Below are 14,611 nucleotides of genomic sequence, written 5' to 3'. Positions count from 1 at the left end.
ACGCAAGAATTAATTATAATAATTCATCAAAAGATTATATTTCCACCGTTACATAACATTGAACATAACTTCACTATATTTAAAAAATAAAAATCGTTGTACGAATATTCGAAAAAAAAAAAATGGCCGCAATTCCGTTCCAAAATTGCCGTTCAACAATTCCATCTAGAAACCTCTTCTCCACGCGACTCGCCAATTCGAAACAACGCGCATTCTAACGCGTTCTAATAATTAACGAGCTTGTCCAATCAAATCCTAAACAAGCAGCGATCGAACGAAAGAAATAAAAAAATAAATAAAATAAAATAAAATAAAAAAGAACTTATTCCGCCTACGTTCGATCGCTCGATTCGAAAAAAAAATTCCTCTAACTTCGTGCGCGGACGAACCGTTAAGCGTGGCGAGAGAGAGATAGAGCGAGAGCGAGAGAGAGACAGAGCGAGCGAGAGCGAGAGAGAGGGGGAAAGAGACAGAGAAAGATGTTTATCGCGTACGCCTATACGTCGCCGTTTCGCGAATAACGTCGCGAACTCGCGAATAATTATTCGAGTGGATCGAGGCGCACAGGTGTTTCGAGCCTCTCATGTTAATCAGACGCGGATGGTTTCGTTCGTACGTATGCAAACCGCATTTCCACTGGTCTTTTCTGGTATCGCTCGCGGAGCCAGCGAGCCAACGTTGCTCGAGAATCGCAAGAAAAATCCACATGCGCTCGCTTCCCCATTATATTATGGGGAGCTTGATGCGTGGACGCTATCAATGGAACAAATATAATTAGAACTTCTAGCCGTTCCAGTTGCGCAATTCCACGGAGTTTTGAAATCGTGCAACCCCGACAACTTCTGTTCTTCCTTCCGATACAGTGGTTCTTAACGATTCAAAAGTTTTCGTTTAGGAAAATTTTATACGCTCAATTACGCGTATTTCAATATGGTTGAAAAGTGCCAAGATTTTATTATATTTTCGACAATTGTAACGTAAAAATAAAAAGTATCACTTGATTATTATAATTATTATTATTTGGATAGAATTTTTTATTATTGAAAATACAGTTTCTTTTAGACAAAATTTTCTTCGCGTTCATTTAAAAAAATCATTTTCTATTTTTAACGATCGAAGAAAACGGTAGATCGTAACGTACGAACGAAAACGAAAAGATTAATTCGATCGTTTTAATTGCAATTTTACGATCTCGGTGATTCCGACGTATCGCAAAAATTTTTTTCCTCAAAAGTAATTCATGGGTACGGAAAAAAGGTTGTTCGAAAGAACCACTGATCTAATCGATTCGAGATCTAACCGCGGCTGCGCCTATACCGTTCCCGCTAACGAACACCTAATTATTAATGTCTAACAAATTGTTTCGTTCACATCTTGGTAATTTATCGCATATTTAACAGGAGATTTAATTGCTCGCATTTAATCGTTCAAATAAGCCTCCCGTATATACACTTGGAATTTTTTATACGTTGACACGTGAGATATTCTTTCCTCTTTAATTTTTTTTTTCTTCTTTCTTTTAATTTAATCGAGAAAAATGCATTAATTCTCGTAACAGTTAACCGGTCATACTCTGTTTGCCAAGATATATCAAGATATATATATCCACCTATCTATTACAAATTTAATGATATTCTAATTGAAAACTTGATCATTATACGAGATGTTTTATTTATTATATTTCTTTTTTTAGACTTGTCTCGTGTTTAAAAGATGAGGCGGGTTTAAAAATATGGCGAATCGTCCCGAGATTAGAGATTAAAAAATCAAAAATATAAAGTATGAAATTTTCTCAAAAAGAGGGCGAAACTTGGAAAAAAAAAAAATATAAATAAAGAGGGTAAAAATTGTCCCTCAAAACAAGTCATACGCTTCAGAGAGACCGGCTATTAAGAATCGTCCGCCGACACCTTGAAAGTATATTCCGCGGTGTACGATGTAATCTCTGTGTGCCATCGCGACAACCCGGCTTAAACTAGGCACCGTGTATCCTCCCTATGTCCCACTGCCTCGTACCATGTTCCATTCTCTATCTCTCTCTCGCTCTCGCTCTCTCTCTCTGTCTCTCTCTCGTCTCAAAGGGAGAGAGTGACATCATCAGCCACCTATGCCCAACCTCGCGCCCATCCGGCAGTCGGGGCACGTCCACATTCGTACAAAAGGAGAATTAAAAGAAAAATATCGGCCGTCGTGGATGTTGAACTTATAAATCAAACGACGGAGCCCCAACAACGGAATCGGTAAGGTCCTTCTCCATTATCGTTCCTCCTTCTGCCCGTCTTCCTCGCTCTTGAGGCGCGCGCAACTTCCCCCACTCCAACCGATCCCCACCACCCGACGTTTAACGTTGAATTTATAAATAATGGCTAACGAACGGCCGAACCTGATCGTTGTCATAATTCAAATTACAAATGAGAGAGGTTTCTTCTCGTGTCTTATTCGAGTCGAATTCATTAATCGATCGAAGAATGGGGGCCCTCGCGAGCTCTCTCTGCACTTCGATACGTTCTCTATCTTTCTCGTTCCCTTGCTACGAATTTATCCTGCGCGAACGTCTTCGTCTTCTCTCGTCCTTTTTCTTCGCGGTGATTCGTTCTTTCCGCCATATTCGTTTTACTTCTTGCATCGTTGGTGTATATGTATATATATATTATGTATATATATATGTATATATATATGTATATATATATGGATATATATTGTTTTTTTGACCGCTACGACTTCGTAAATCATCGACGCGAGACGTACTTAATCGTTTTAGCGTAAATGTCGTCCGTTTCGATGGGCCGCTCGTGATTTATGATTTATGGGGATGTGGACTGGTACCGAGCTCACAGTGAAGCGTTTCAGATTTTTCTCGAGGGGGTCTTGAGACGGAAACCCGGCGTGGAATTGGCGGATTCGTCGAATTGTCGGGGAACACTCGTGAAATTTTGATCGAGAAGGGTATGTTATAACGTTTGTTTCTTATATATATATATATATATCAACGTATACCTCGATGGTTATGTGGCGCTAGCGTCGTCTTCTAGTTACATTCTAGCTTCTATTCAAGAAACGAATACGATTCTACGTACTGTTTTCTATTCTATGCAATACATTCAAGTTTTATATTTTCATAATTCTGATTTTTGATGAAATTCCAATTCTTTTTTTTTTTTTTTTTTTTAGCAGAAGTAGCTTAAAAATTCACTTACATTCGTACCGTACGAATCTTTTCGAAAACGACGGCAAGCAGCCACGACGTCAATCACCTTGAAAAGATTCCAGCCGAGAATTCTTACTCCACGAAAGTCAAAATCGTGACCGTGAACGTATATACATGTATATATATACCGTGTCCTGGGAACGAGGCAAACAGCACGCTTCTGGAAACGGGCAGGATCAGTGACCTTCGGCCGCAAAAAGGTCGTAGTTTCAGTCGTAGTACCGTTACCGGCAATATCCCTCGCAACTACCCAACTTTTAGGCATTTTAACTTTTTTCCTTTTTTTTTCTCTCTCTCTCAACTGTCACAAATTTATGGGCAAACGGGCAAACGACAGTGGTTTTGTAAGGTCGTTGCTCAGGTAGATGACCAAGACGCGCAACTACGGTCTGGTCAGGTGATGCAATTGCGCTTGACCTTGCTCCAAAAACATTTTCGCACCCTCGCCTCGGCGCAGCCACCCCTCCTTCAAAGGTCGCGGGCGCGTTTCCTCGGGAACAGGGCACAAAAGGAATCCCATTGTACTTTCAAACGAAGCCATTTAAATATTTTTTCCTTTTTTTCTCTCTCTCTTTCTTTCACACTCGTAGGCTCATAGGAAGAGGAGCTTTTAGGTTGATCCGTGGAGAATGCGCCCGATGCAATTTCAAGATGGGGGACAGGGGGCAGCAGGGGTGGGTTGGGTATGTTTGCAGCAGCGTAAAAAATCGAGCGGCAAACTGTGAGGTTTCTCACAGAGAGAGACAATGAATTCGTCCGATTTATTCGCGCGAATGCAGATGCGGATTATTATCGTGTTTTGTTGATTATTATTATTATTATTATTATGAAAACGAGATGAGACGTGTTTTTTTTTTTTTTAATTTTTTTTCTTAATTTATATTAATTTTTGTTTCGTGTATACGATTTCTCTCTCTCTCTCTCTGTCTCTTTTTAAATAATTCTCGATAATCTCTAATAATCATCAAGTTGCATCGATTAACATATTAAAAATCCAGAGGAAAAAAATTAATTACACCGGATTATATCTCTCTCGGATCTATTCAATTCCTAAACTTTTTACACGGTTTTAAACAGCTTTAATTTACGATTAATTTACATTTATGAATCGGAATCGTGCATTTTTTTGTATAAATTTATTGCTACAAATTTTTTTTTTTTTTCTTTCTATAAATTTAAAAGGAAAACGTGAGTTGAGAAAATTTAATCCAAGGACAGAACCAAGAGGCGAAGCCTAACAACCGGAAGCTATTATATATATATATATAATTAATATAAATATAATATAATATAATATAATATAATATAATATAATATAAATATAAATATATATATATATAATATTCGTAACGGTGCGAGCGAAAAATTGGCGCGAAAAGAATTTGTATTCAAAATCAGTCCGACCGAGGAGTTGCGAGGATCGAATTGAAGGTGAAATTCGACGGGCAGCAGCCCCGAACGGAAGGAATAATTTCCACGCAATTGCGGCACGATTCGCCGACAGATCCTCGCGGCGTGGACACAGGAAGAGGTGTCCAATATATCAGCAATTTTCGAGGAGGGGGGGGGGGGGGATCCGATCGAATGAATTAATTTGCGAGGAGGATCGGCAACAATTTGCTTCGTAACCGAGGGAAAAATATGGGGGGGGCGAGGGGGTGTTGCTGCGTGCGGTAACGGCCGAGGAGTTGAAAACTGCTTGGAAAATTAATAGTCGGCCATTAATTCAAAATACCTACTCCACGTGTGATACATTCGCTGTTTAACCACCCGATCATTAATTTACTTACTTTGCTATAGGAACGGCGGTTGGCGAGCACGACGGGCATATATTTCTTACGCGAAATTATATCAACCGGTAAAGAGACTGGAAACAGCTTGTCGTCCAACTATTTCCCGCGCGTGTAACTTTTTCTACGAAAGAAAAAAGGAAGAAGTATTGAAAAGTGCGTTTAAGGTTGATAAAAATATATATATATATATATTTCTTCGCCGTTGGACGGAATACAGTTTTTTTCGCCGCTGTCGGTCGACGTTTCGGCGGGTGGGAAGGAGGGGGGATTGAGGTGCCAACCGTTTCGAAGAATCGAGCGAATCTAGAGACCGTTGGAACGATCCGACGGCAGCCATAAGGCCGTGCGGCAGAGCCGGCCAACCTCGCTTCGAACCGCTTCCGATAATTTTTCTTGAAAATTTGCTTGAACAAATCTTGTTTCAACCGATAGTCTATCGAGAAAAATTATACTTTTCGTGGACGGGGAAATTATTTTATTCGAGCGAACAATTTTGGGGATTTCGATTTGATTTTCGGTGAGAATCTTCGTATCTTTCGATGCTTTGGTTAAAATTATTTTAACGAGCTTTTTAAGTAATTGTTTTTCGAGAAGAATTATTTATTGTGAATGAGGAAATTAATCATGTGGTTTTGTACGTGAAAAATTCTCGAATAATTTTATGTGAGAAATCTTCGTATCTTTTGATACTTTTTTTTGGAGGGATTGTTTTTAGTAAGCTTTTAATTGATAATTTTTTCAGGAGAATTTATTATGGGTGAAGAAATTAATATATGTGATACGAATGAAGTATTTTTTGAAGATGATTTTCGATGGGAATCTTCGTATTTTTCGATGCTTTTCTTAAAATTGTTTTAAGGAGCTTTTTAAGTAATAGTTTTTCGAGAAGAATTATTTATTGTGAATGAGGAAATTAATCATGTGGTTTTGTACGTGAAAAATTCTCGAATAATTTTACGTGAGAAATCTTCGTATCTTTCGAACTACTTTTTTTGGGGATTGTTTTTAATAATTTGGTTTTAATTGATAATTTTTTCAGCAGAATTATTTATTATGGGTGAAAAAATTAATTTACATGATACGAATGAAGTATTTTTTGAAGATTTTGATGATTTTCGATGGGAGTTTTCGTATTTTTCGATGCTTTTCTTAAAATTGTTTTAAGGAGCTTTTTAAGTAATAGTTTTTCGAGAAGAATTATTTATCGCGGACGAGGAAATTAATTATGTGGTTTTGAAAAATTCTCGAAGAGTTCGGTAATTTTATGTGAGAAATCTTTGTATCTTTCGATACTTTTTTTTTTGGAATTGTTTTTAATAATTTGCTTTTAATTGATAATTTTTTCAGGAGAATTATTTATTATGGCTGAAGAAATTAATTCGAAACATGATACGAATGAAGTATTTTTTGGAGACTTCAATGATTCTCAATGAGAATCTTCGTATCTTTCGATGCTTTCTTTGAAATTGTTTTAAGGAGCTTTTTAAGTAATAGTTTTTCGAGAAGAATTATTTATTGTGAATGAGGAAATTAATCATGTGGTTTTGTACGTGAAAAATTCTCGAATAATTTTACGTGAGAAATCTTCGTAACTTTCGAACTACTTTTTTTTGGGGATTGTTTTTAATAATGCTTTTAATTGATAATTTTTTCAAAAGAATTATTTATTATGGGTGAAGAAATTAATTTACATGATACGAATGAAGTATTTTTTGGAGACTTCAATGATTCTCAATGAGAATCTTCGTATCTTTCGATACCTTTTTTTGAAATTATTTTTAATAACCTTTTAATCAATGATTTTTTCATAAGAATCATTTATTGCGAATGAAGAAATTAATTTACATGATTTGAATGAAAAATTTTGAATATTTCAATAATTTTTTAATAATATTTCAATCTACAAGCAGACATAATATATCATCCTTTTCTTTCTTGAAATTCTGAAATTAAAAAAAACAATTATCATTATTATTATTTTATCGTACTTCTTCAAAATTCATAATTCCAAAAATCTTCCAAAACGTTTCAACTTCAACAAATTTTTCTGTCATCTCTGTTTAAACTGTAATGCGCAACGGGCGAATCAATGGGCTAAACTATACTTCATCGGTATTTAACCAATCCATACCGTGTTTTTATTTCGCAAAGGGAAAAGGAAAAAAGATGGTCGCATCGATGCCCCAAGATCCAAGTTTGAATCTTTTTTAACCGCGATCATCCCCGGCACATATGCATATGGCCGACTTTTTGCCTCCGGACCTATCTTCCTAAATTTCCGCGAATTTAATACCCGCGACCGGCCCCGCGTTTATATATCGTTGAACGTGAATTAAGTGTTTTCGCAGGTGTTATACGTTATTCAATAAAAAGTAACGGTTTCAAGACACGGTTAAGCCTGATAAATGGCCACCTAGATAGTATTTTTAAATGGGCGGGGATGGGGGGGGCCCGGCCGGGCGCATTGCTCGCATAAATTCGTCCAATCTTCCAGTTGAGAAAGCGGAGAACCCGCGTATTTTCTATCGAATTCAATAATTCGCTAGCCACCGCCTCGAGAAAGTGGCGCTACCTCGCTGCACGTGTTCTTAATTATCGAGGATCGAGTAATGATTCCGCGTAATTTGAATTTCCCTCCGTCGGAAATATTCGATCGATTGTACGTCATTCGATAGTAATAATAGAAGTAGAAATTTTTTGAAAAATTGAAGTTTTTACAATTTTTTTTCGATAAAGATAAAAGATATTATTGGGGAGTATTAATATTTTCTATTACGAATTAATTGGATGCTAAATTTTCAGGGTGCAATTCGACAGTGTAAAAAATAATAGTAGTAATAATAGAAGTAGAAATTTTTTGAAAAATTGAAGTTTTTACAATTTTTCAATAAAAATAAAAATTGTTATTATTATATTGGGAGTATTAGTATTTTTTATTACGAAGATTTATTGGATATTAAATTTTCAGGGTGCAATTTTACAGTGTAAAAAATAATAGAAGTAGAAATTTTTTGAAGTTTTTACAATTTTTTTCCGAGACTCTGAGGATAAAAATAATTATTATTATATTGGAGAGTATTGATATTTTCTATTACGAAGATTGATTGGATATTAAATTTTCAAGGTGCAATTCTACAGTGTAAAAAATAATAGAAGTAGAAATTTTTTGAAAAATTTTTTTAAGTTTTTACAATTTTTTTTCGATAAAGATAAAAATAATTATTATTAGGAGTATTGCTATTTTCTATTACGAACATTGATTGGATATTAAATTTTCAGGATGCAATTCCACAGTGCGTGTAAAAAATAATAGAAGTAGAGATTTTTTGAAAAATTGAAATTTTTACAATTTTTCAATAAAGATAAAAATTGTTATTATTATATTAGGAATATTGCTATTTTCTATTACGAACATTGATTGGATATTAAATTTTCAAGGTGCAATTCTACAGTGTAAAAAATAATAGAAGTAGAAATTTTTTGAAGTTTTTACAATTTTTTTTCGAGATTCTGAAGATAAAAATAATTATTATTATATTGGGGAGTATTAATATTTTCTATTATGAACATTGATTGTATATTAAATTTTCAGAATGCAATTTCACAGAAATTTTTTGAAAAATTGAAGTTTTTACAATTTTTTTTCGAGACTCTGAAGATAAAAATAATTATTATTATATTGAGAAGTATTAATATTTTCTATTACGAACATTGATTATATATTAAATTTTCAGGGTGTAATTCTACAGTGTAAAAAATAATAGTAGTAGAAATAGAAAAACTGAAGTTTTTACAATTTTTTTTCGAGACTTTGAAGATAAAAATTATTATATTGGGAGTATTAATATTTTCTATTACGAACATTGATTGAATACTAAATTTTCAGGATGCAATTCCACAGTGCGTGTAAAAAATAATAGTAATAGTAGAAATAGAAAAATTGAAAAATGAAGTTTTTACAATTTTTTTTCGAGACTTTGAAGATAAAAATTATTATATTGGGAGTATTAATATTTTCTATTACGAACATTGATTGAATACTAAATTTTCAGGATGCAATTCCACAGTGCGTGTAAAAAATAATAGTAATAGTAGAAATAGAAAAATTGAAAAATGAAGTTTTTACAATTTTTTTTCGAGACTTTGAAGATAAAAATTATTATATTGGGAGTATTAATATTTTCTATTACGAACATTGATTGGATATTAAATTTTCAGGATGCAATTCCACAGTGAGTGTAAAAAATAATACTAGTAATAATAGAAATAAAAATTTCTTGAAAAATTGAAGTTTTTACAATTTTTCAATAAAGATAAAAAATAAAAAATAAGTAAAAAGGAAGAATAAAATTGTTATACAATAAAATTCAATGTGACAAATACCATTCCTGTTTATTTATTCCCGCAAGATACAATTAAACCTTTACAAAGCGTGTTCCTCCTATGCGCAATATCGAGCTTCTTTCCGTTTCGTGGATCTCTGGAAACGGAACGATATCGTATGGTAAATCTGGCAATAAATCGAAGGGAGGGAGTTACGCGGAGGCGTAAGATGGTAACACAAGGCCGGCCTGTATTGCCGCGAATATCGGTATCGAAGCGAGAGGGATGGTTTCGAAACACACACGAGGTGGTTGAACGTTTCCTAACTGCGTAACGTATAGGTTAAGGGTTCCTTCATCCCCTACGGGCAGCACGAAGCGGCCATTTCTCATATCAGTTTAGCCGACACTTTCGAGAACTTGGTCGGAGAGCCCGGGGCGTCGCGACGTCACCCGATGCCCTCTCACACCCCTCCTCTCCAGAACACCTTAGCTCGCAACCCTCCTTTGTCTCTCTCTCTCTCTCTCTCTCTCTAATTCTTGACTCGTGCTTCGACTTCCATTTTGCGTCTCGAGAACCATTCTTTTACCATTCGAGCGAGGAATGAAAGACGTACACACGCACGTGCGCATGTCCTTTTTCCGTCCCGTTGTTTTTTAGGTTAGGACGCTTGGAGTCGAATGCCGCCGGCTAGCGAGATAACCGATGCCCGAAACTTAACGAATCACGGATGATGAACGGCTTGGCGACCTCTTGGATCAACTTTCCTAGAGATATAACGGTCTAGGTATTTTACCGCGACTCGAGTAAGGTGTTGGTAAGGCCACTGGTTTAGTTGGAAGCGCGAAGATCATCGTGATTAAGAGTTATCAAGAGTTTGAGTTCAGATTCGAGGAGATGAATAATAAATATAATTCGTTCGTAGATAGAAATGGTATAAGGAATATCGTGTAGAATAGATAAAAAAAAATACAGTTGTTATTTTGATAAAGTAATTAAATCTAGTATAGGGGGTTGGTGACCATTGCAATCATCTCGCGCGGTTGAGACCGGCTGGCATTTATTTTAACAACGGCGGCAAATTAATTCGAAACTGTAGTTTAATCCAGTTTCAAGCGCCTGTTCGAGTTACGTCGCTTATATATGCGGCGAAACGGCGATAATTTCCCGTACGAATTCTGGCGTACTTCAAAAACGGAAGAAGCTTTGAGGACAATGCGAGCGTGTAACGGATATTATTCGAGGACTTGTGCGATAATAACGAATTTTAACAGGTTACAATCTGGTCGAATATAATCGCAACATCCATCCGTTTCATCCGTGAGAAACATTGCACGGTAGAAGGGGTGTTCTGGGCGTGAGAGACGGGAAGAAGAGAACTACGAAGAAAGTCTAAAGAAGGGGGTAGCGGAGGGGCCAAAGGAACGCTTATCACCGGCTGCAGCCGCACCGACCGTCGGATCCTTATTTATGGTCCCCGTCAGGCGTTGGTGTGGTACACACCACCTATTTTCCCCCCGGGCCTCGCGATACCGAACTCACTTTAGTTTCGGTCACCTCTTCCCCTTTTTTCCCCGAGAAAATCGAAGTTAAACGTGACCGACCGAGAGATAGAATAACGCGTGAAATGATAGAAATCGTGGCAGCGTTTATTATCTCGGTAAGCGTGGACGAATCGTTCGAAGATATTCCATCTAATTGCGTTGAAAACGTAGGAAATACTTTTCGAATAATCCTTTTCGAGAGGTTAAACGAACCATTAAATCCGGCCAATAATAACAATAATAGTAACAATAATTAGTATTCAGTACTGTTTGGCGCAACTTCTGTTGGTGAATCTTTCGGCGGGTATACATTTTATCGCTGTACGTTATTATCCGCGATTCGTTTACAAAGCGTATCGCGGTATACTAGGTTATAGTTCTTCATTAACACCGGCCGTAAAACACCCGTTTGACAGAACGAGATACAAGGAAAATTGATGCACGCTCCCTCCCGACCGAGATTAATTCCGTAATTGATATCTATACACGGTACGTGCAAGCGTGCGCGAGGAAAAAGAAATATCGTTCAGTTTATCGGCGATCGCGGGGGCCGTTTCATGGCGTACGTTCACGCGAACCACGTGCACGTATGCATTTATTTCTTCTTCTCGTGGCGAGCATCGTTAATCCGACTCTACTCTCTTCAACTTGTCATCGTAATGAATATCGCGATACTTTTAGTTTATATCGGTCACAATATTCGACGATATTCACAACTTATCAAATCGTCCTAAAGAGTCTCTTAATCTTTATCACGATATGTCCGAGCATGTGCACTGGGGCACATTTTGGCGGGAGAGAGTTTTTTCGAGATGTCATCGGGCGGAACGGTTGGATTCTTAAAACGTTATTCCGTCGCGTGTCCGAGTATACGTAACCTAACCTAACTAACCGATCGCGCCGCGATATCGCACGATTTCTCGAGACGAGAGGCGCACACTCCTCGAGGAATAAGATGAACGATCACTTACCGGCTGTAGCGGCTGGTCGGAAGATTCAACGAAAGAAGAGAGCGGTTTGCGGAAGGGTAGTCCGCGCTCGTTTCTTGTAGCTCATGATAGCGATCGTTCAGGTCGGGATCGGGTGTTGCATCCGGAAGTCTCGTGTCGGCTGACTGGTCCAAAAGGTTGGTAGATATCTCCGCTTGGTAGAGAGATCTTGAGGATAGATCGTTCCCCGCGTGTTGGAACGATTCTTCGAGCGATGATATTTGTTTGGTTGGATACCGTCGCGTCGCAGATCCCCGGATGCGTGTCTCTCGTCGCGCGAAATAAAAAAAGCCGAAGAAGAGCAGAGCAGCACGATCGAGAGGGTGAACGAGAAATCGGTGGCTCTGGTCTGGAACGGAACGATACGGAACGGATTAGAGCCACGCGAAGTGGAAGGCTCTGATCCACCTCCTCGCGTGTTTCGCGGAAGGCTCGCTTCGAACGTCGGACGCTCGCTCGGGTGACGCTCTCTCGCGGGCCAAAGCAAACTTGTCGGATGGCAATACGTGAGTTAAATGTTCACCGCGGATGGTTTACGGCCCGATAGTCCCCACCTCGTACCGCCACGCGGCGCTGCCTTCGTTCTCTCTCTCTGTTCGCCGCTCTGCCTCGCTCCTTCGAATTCTCGTCCCTCGTCCAACCGCCTAGAAATCCCTGCCTCTCTCTCTTTCTCGCTCGCCCTGCCACGCGTTCTCGCTTTCCTGCTCGCCCGGCATTTTCTCGTACGCTCTCTCTCCGTCCGTTTCACGGCCCCTCGAATACTCCTCTCGCCTCGTGCCTCGTCCCGGCTGTCCTGCGGCCAGTGCAAAGGCGGGGAATCCGGACCGAGGGAGCGAGAGAGAATTAGCGACAGAGAGAAAAGTGACTCTGTGAACGGAGAGGAACCGATTCCGGGGGCGCGTGATCAAGACGGAGATGAACGATCCGAACACATACACATGCTCGAACGCACACGGATGAGACGGGGATTTATATGCAAGGGCGTTGTTAATGGCGGGAGGGGGCACGGCGTAGGGTATAGGCCTGTTGTCTCTTTCTCCTTCTGTTTCCATCTTCTATCTAACCTCGTTCCTCTTCTCACCCACCATCACTCTCCTCCTCGTCGTTCTCGATCTATCCTTATTTACGAGAACCGTTTGGCGTCTTCTTTCCTCGAAACAGTCGTATTCGCGTTCACCAAGGATCGACTCTCTCTCTCTCTCTATTTTATCTCTCTTTCCACCGCGCTACCTCGCTCCATCCCGTTCTTTCTCTCGCTCCCGTTGGCAGGCTCTGGCGCTCACGAGGATGGCCACGATGACGTAACGTAGCACGTGACTCGAAGCGGGCCAATGATAGGCGAGGAGTTTGAATCTCGCGGGCACGAAAGACCCCACCTAGTGGCCCACCTTCAGGCTTGGTTATCATCGCATGCACATGCAGGATTGAGCCATTACCTGGTGCTTGGCGTTATAGGTATAATTATATAGCGTCGCGATACACATCGAGTAATGGTGATTTGTGGCCGCTCCTCCGCACACATGCTCGATTCCTCCGTGCAAACCACGTGGTGGCCGTATCCACGTATCCTCTACTCACCTCTCTCGCTCTGTTTTCCCCCCCTCTCCCTCTTCCTTTCTCTTTCCCTCCCGATACCACCGGAGTCTCCAGCCTACTACATCCGCGCGAATTATCGACGCGGAAAGAGTATACGAATTTAATTACTCCCTTATCGCTCTCGGCTTTCCTGTTTTCACGCAGCCTTCATTGCTGGAGCAACTCGCGTCGACTTCTTTTCTCGTTCCCTCTTCTTTTTTTCTTTCTTTTTTTTTTTTTTCCAATTGCACGGATCTCTAACCAGTATCGAGAGATAAATGGAGAGATTTGTTAATCGAGAAATTAACGCCGTTCCCTGGCAGAACGGGATAGCAGAGAGGCACAAGGCTCTTCGAGCCTTATCGAGGGGATAATTCATCAGATTTCGCGAACACGCGTTCGCTTCCCCTTCGTCTTCGTTGTTGATCAAACACGTCGGCGCGGATATCTCGTAAATATTTGAGCCGTATACGATGCGCGCGACGCTTGTTCCAGCGACGGAACACCCGTGAACGAAAGGCGTTCCTGAAATCATCGTTCCGGGGCAATTTCATCGGAAATTCTTTTCATTAGAGGGGGGGGGGGGAGGGAAGCACGGGCACGGTTGAAAGTTGGTTCGGCTTGGCTGGCAATAATTCAGAAAGTCAATTCGTACGTCGTCGCATTAATTTCGAATTTCGCAGGGAGAATGAACTCGCCGCGAAATTGTGTTTCACCGCACACCGGCCAATTCCACTTCGGGCAAATTTAAATCGAGAGAGCCGCCTCAACCTACTCGCCGGCGAATTTAGAGCGGCAGAGGTGTATCATCCCTCCCCCCCTCCTCCTCGACGCCCGGTGAACCGAGTGGTGGGGGTCCACTCGCGTGGAAGGAGAGAGAGAGAAAGAAAGAACGTGCATCATCCACGACATTCGTTCGTCAAGCGTTGTCGGTCGAGGAATTGAATGCATGGAAAACCAGGGGAGGGCAACGCCGCCGTCCTCTCTCTCTCTCTCTCTCTCTCTCTCTCTCTCTCTCGAGTCTGGCAATGAACAATTTTGAAGAAGATACCGTTATTATGGCGCATGACGCAACGAATGGTATCGACAAGCCCGATATATTGGACGATAAATAATGTTGCGACGTAAAATCAATGAATCGGTGCCCGGCTCTCCTTTCCGTTTCGCGTATTTGTTTTG

General features: G+C 39.8%; 1 protein-coding gene across 2 annotated transcripts in view; it reads right to left on the bottom strand.

The window, feature by feature from the left end:
* Antp (homeotic protein antennapedia) overlaps positions 1-13,399 on the bottom strand; it is a 155,653-nt gene extending 142,254 nt beyond the window's left edge. For both annotated transcript variants that reach the window (XM_016916895.2, XM_016916899.2), the window contains exon 1: positions 11,840-13,399. The gene's annotated coding sequence lies outside the window, so the exon portion shown is untranslated. The remainder of the gene's footprint in view (positions 1-11,839) is intronic.
* Positions 13,400-14,611: the final 1,212 nt, after the last annotated feature.

Source organism: Apis mellifera, linkage group LG16 (assembly GCF_003254395.2).
Source record: "Apis mellifera strain DH4 linkage group LG16, Amel_HAv3.1, whole genome shotgun sequence".
In the NCBI taxonomy this organism is placed as follows: Eukaryota; Metazoa; Arthropoda; class Insecta; order Hymenoptera; family Apidae; genus Apis; species Apis mellifera.
This window is presented reverse-complemented; position numbering and strand designations above follow the sequence as displayed.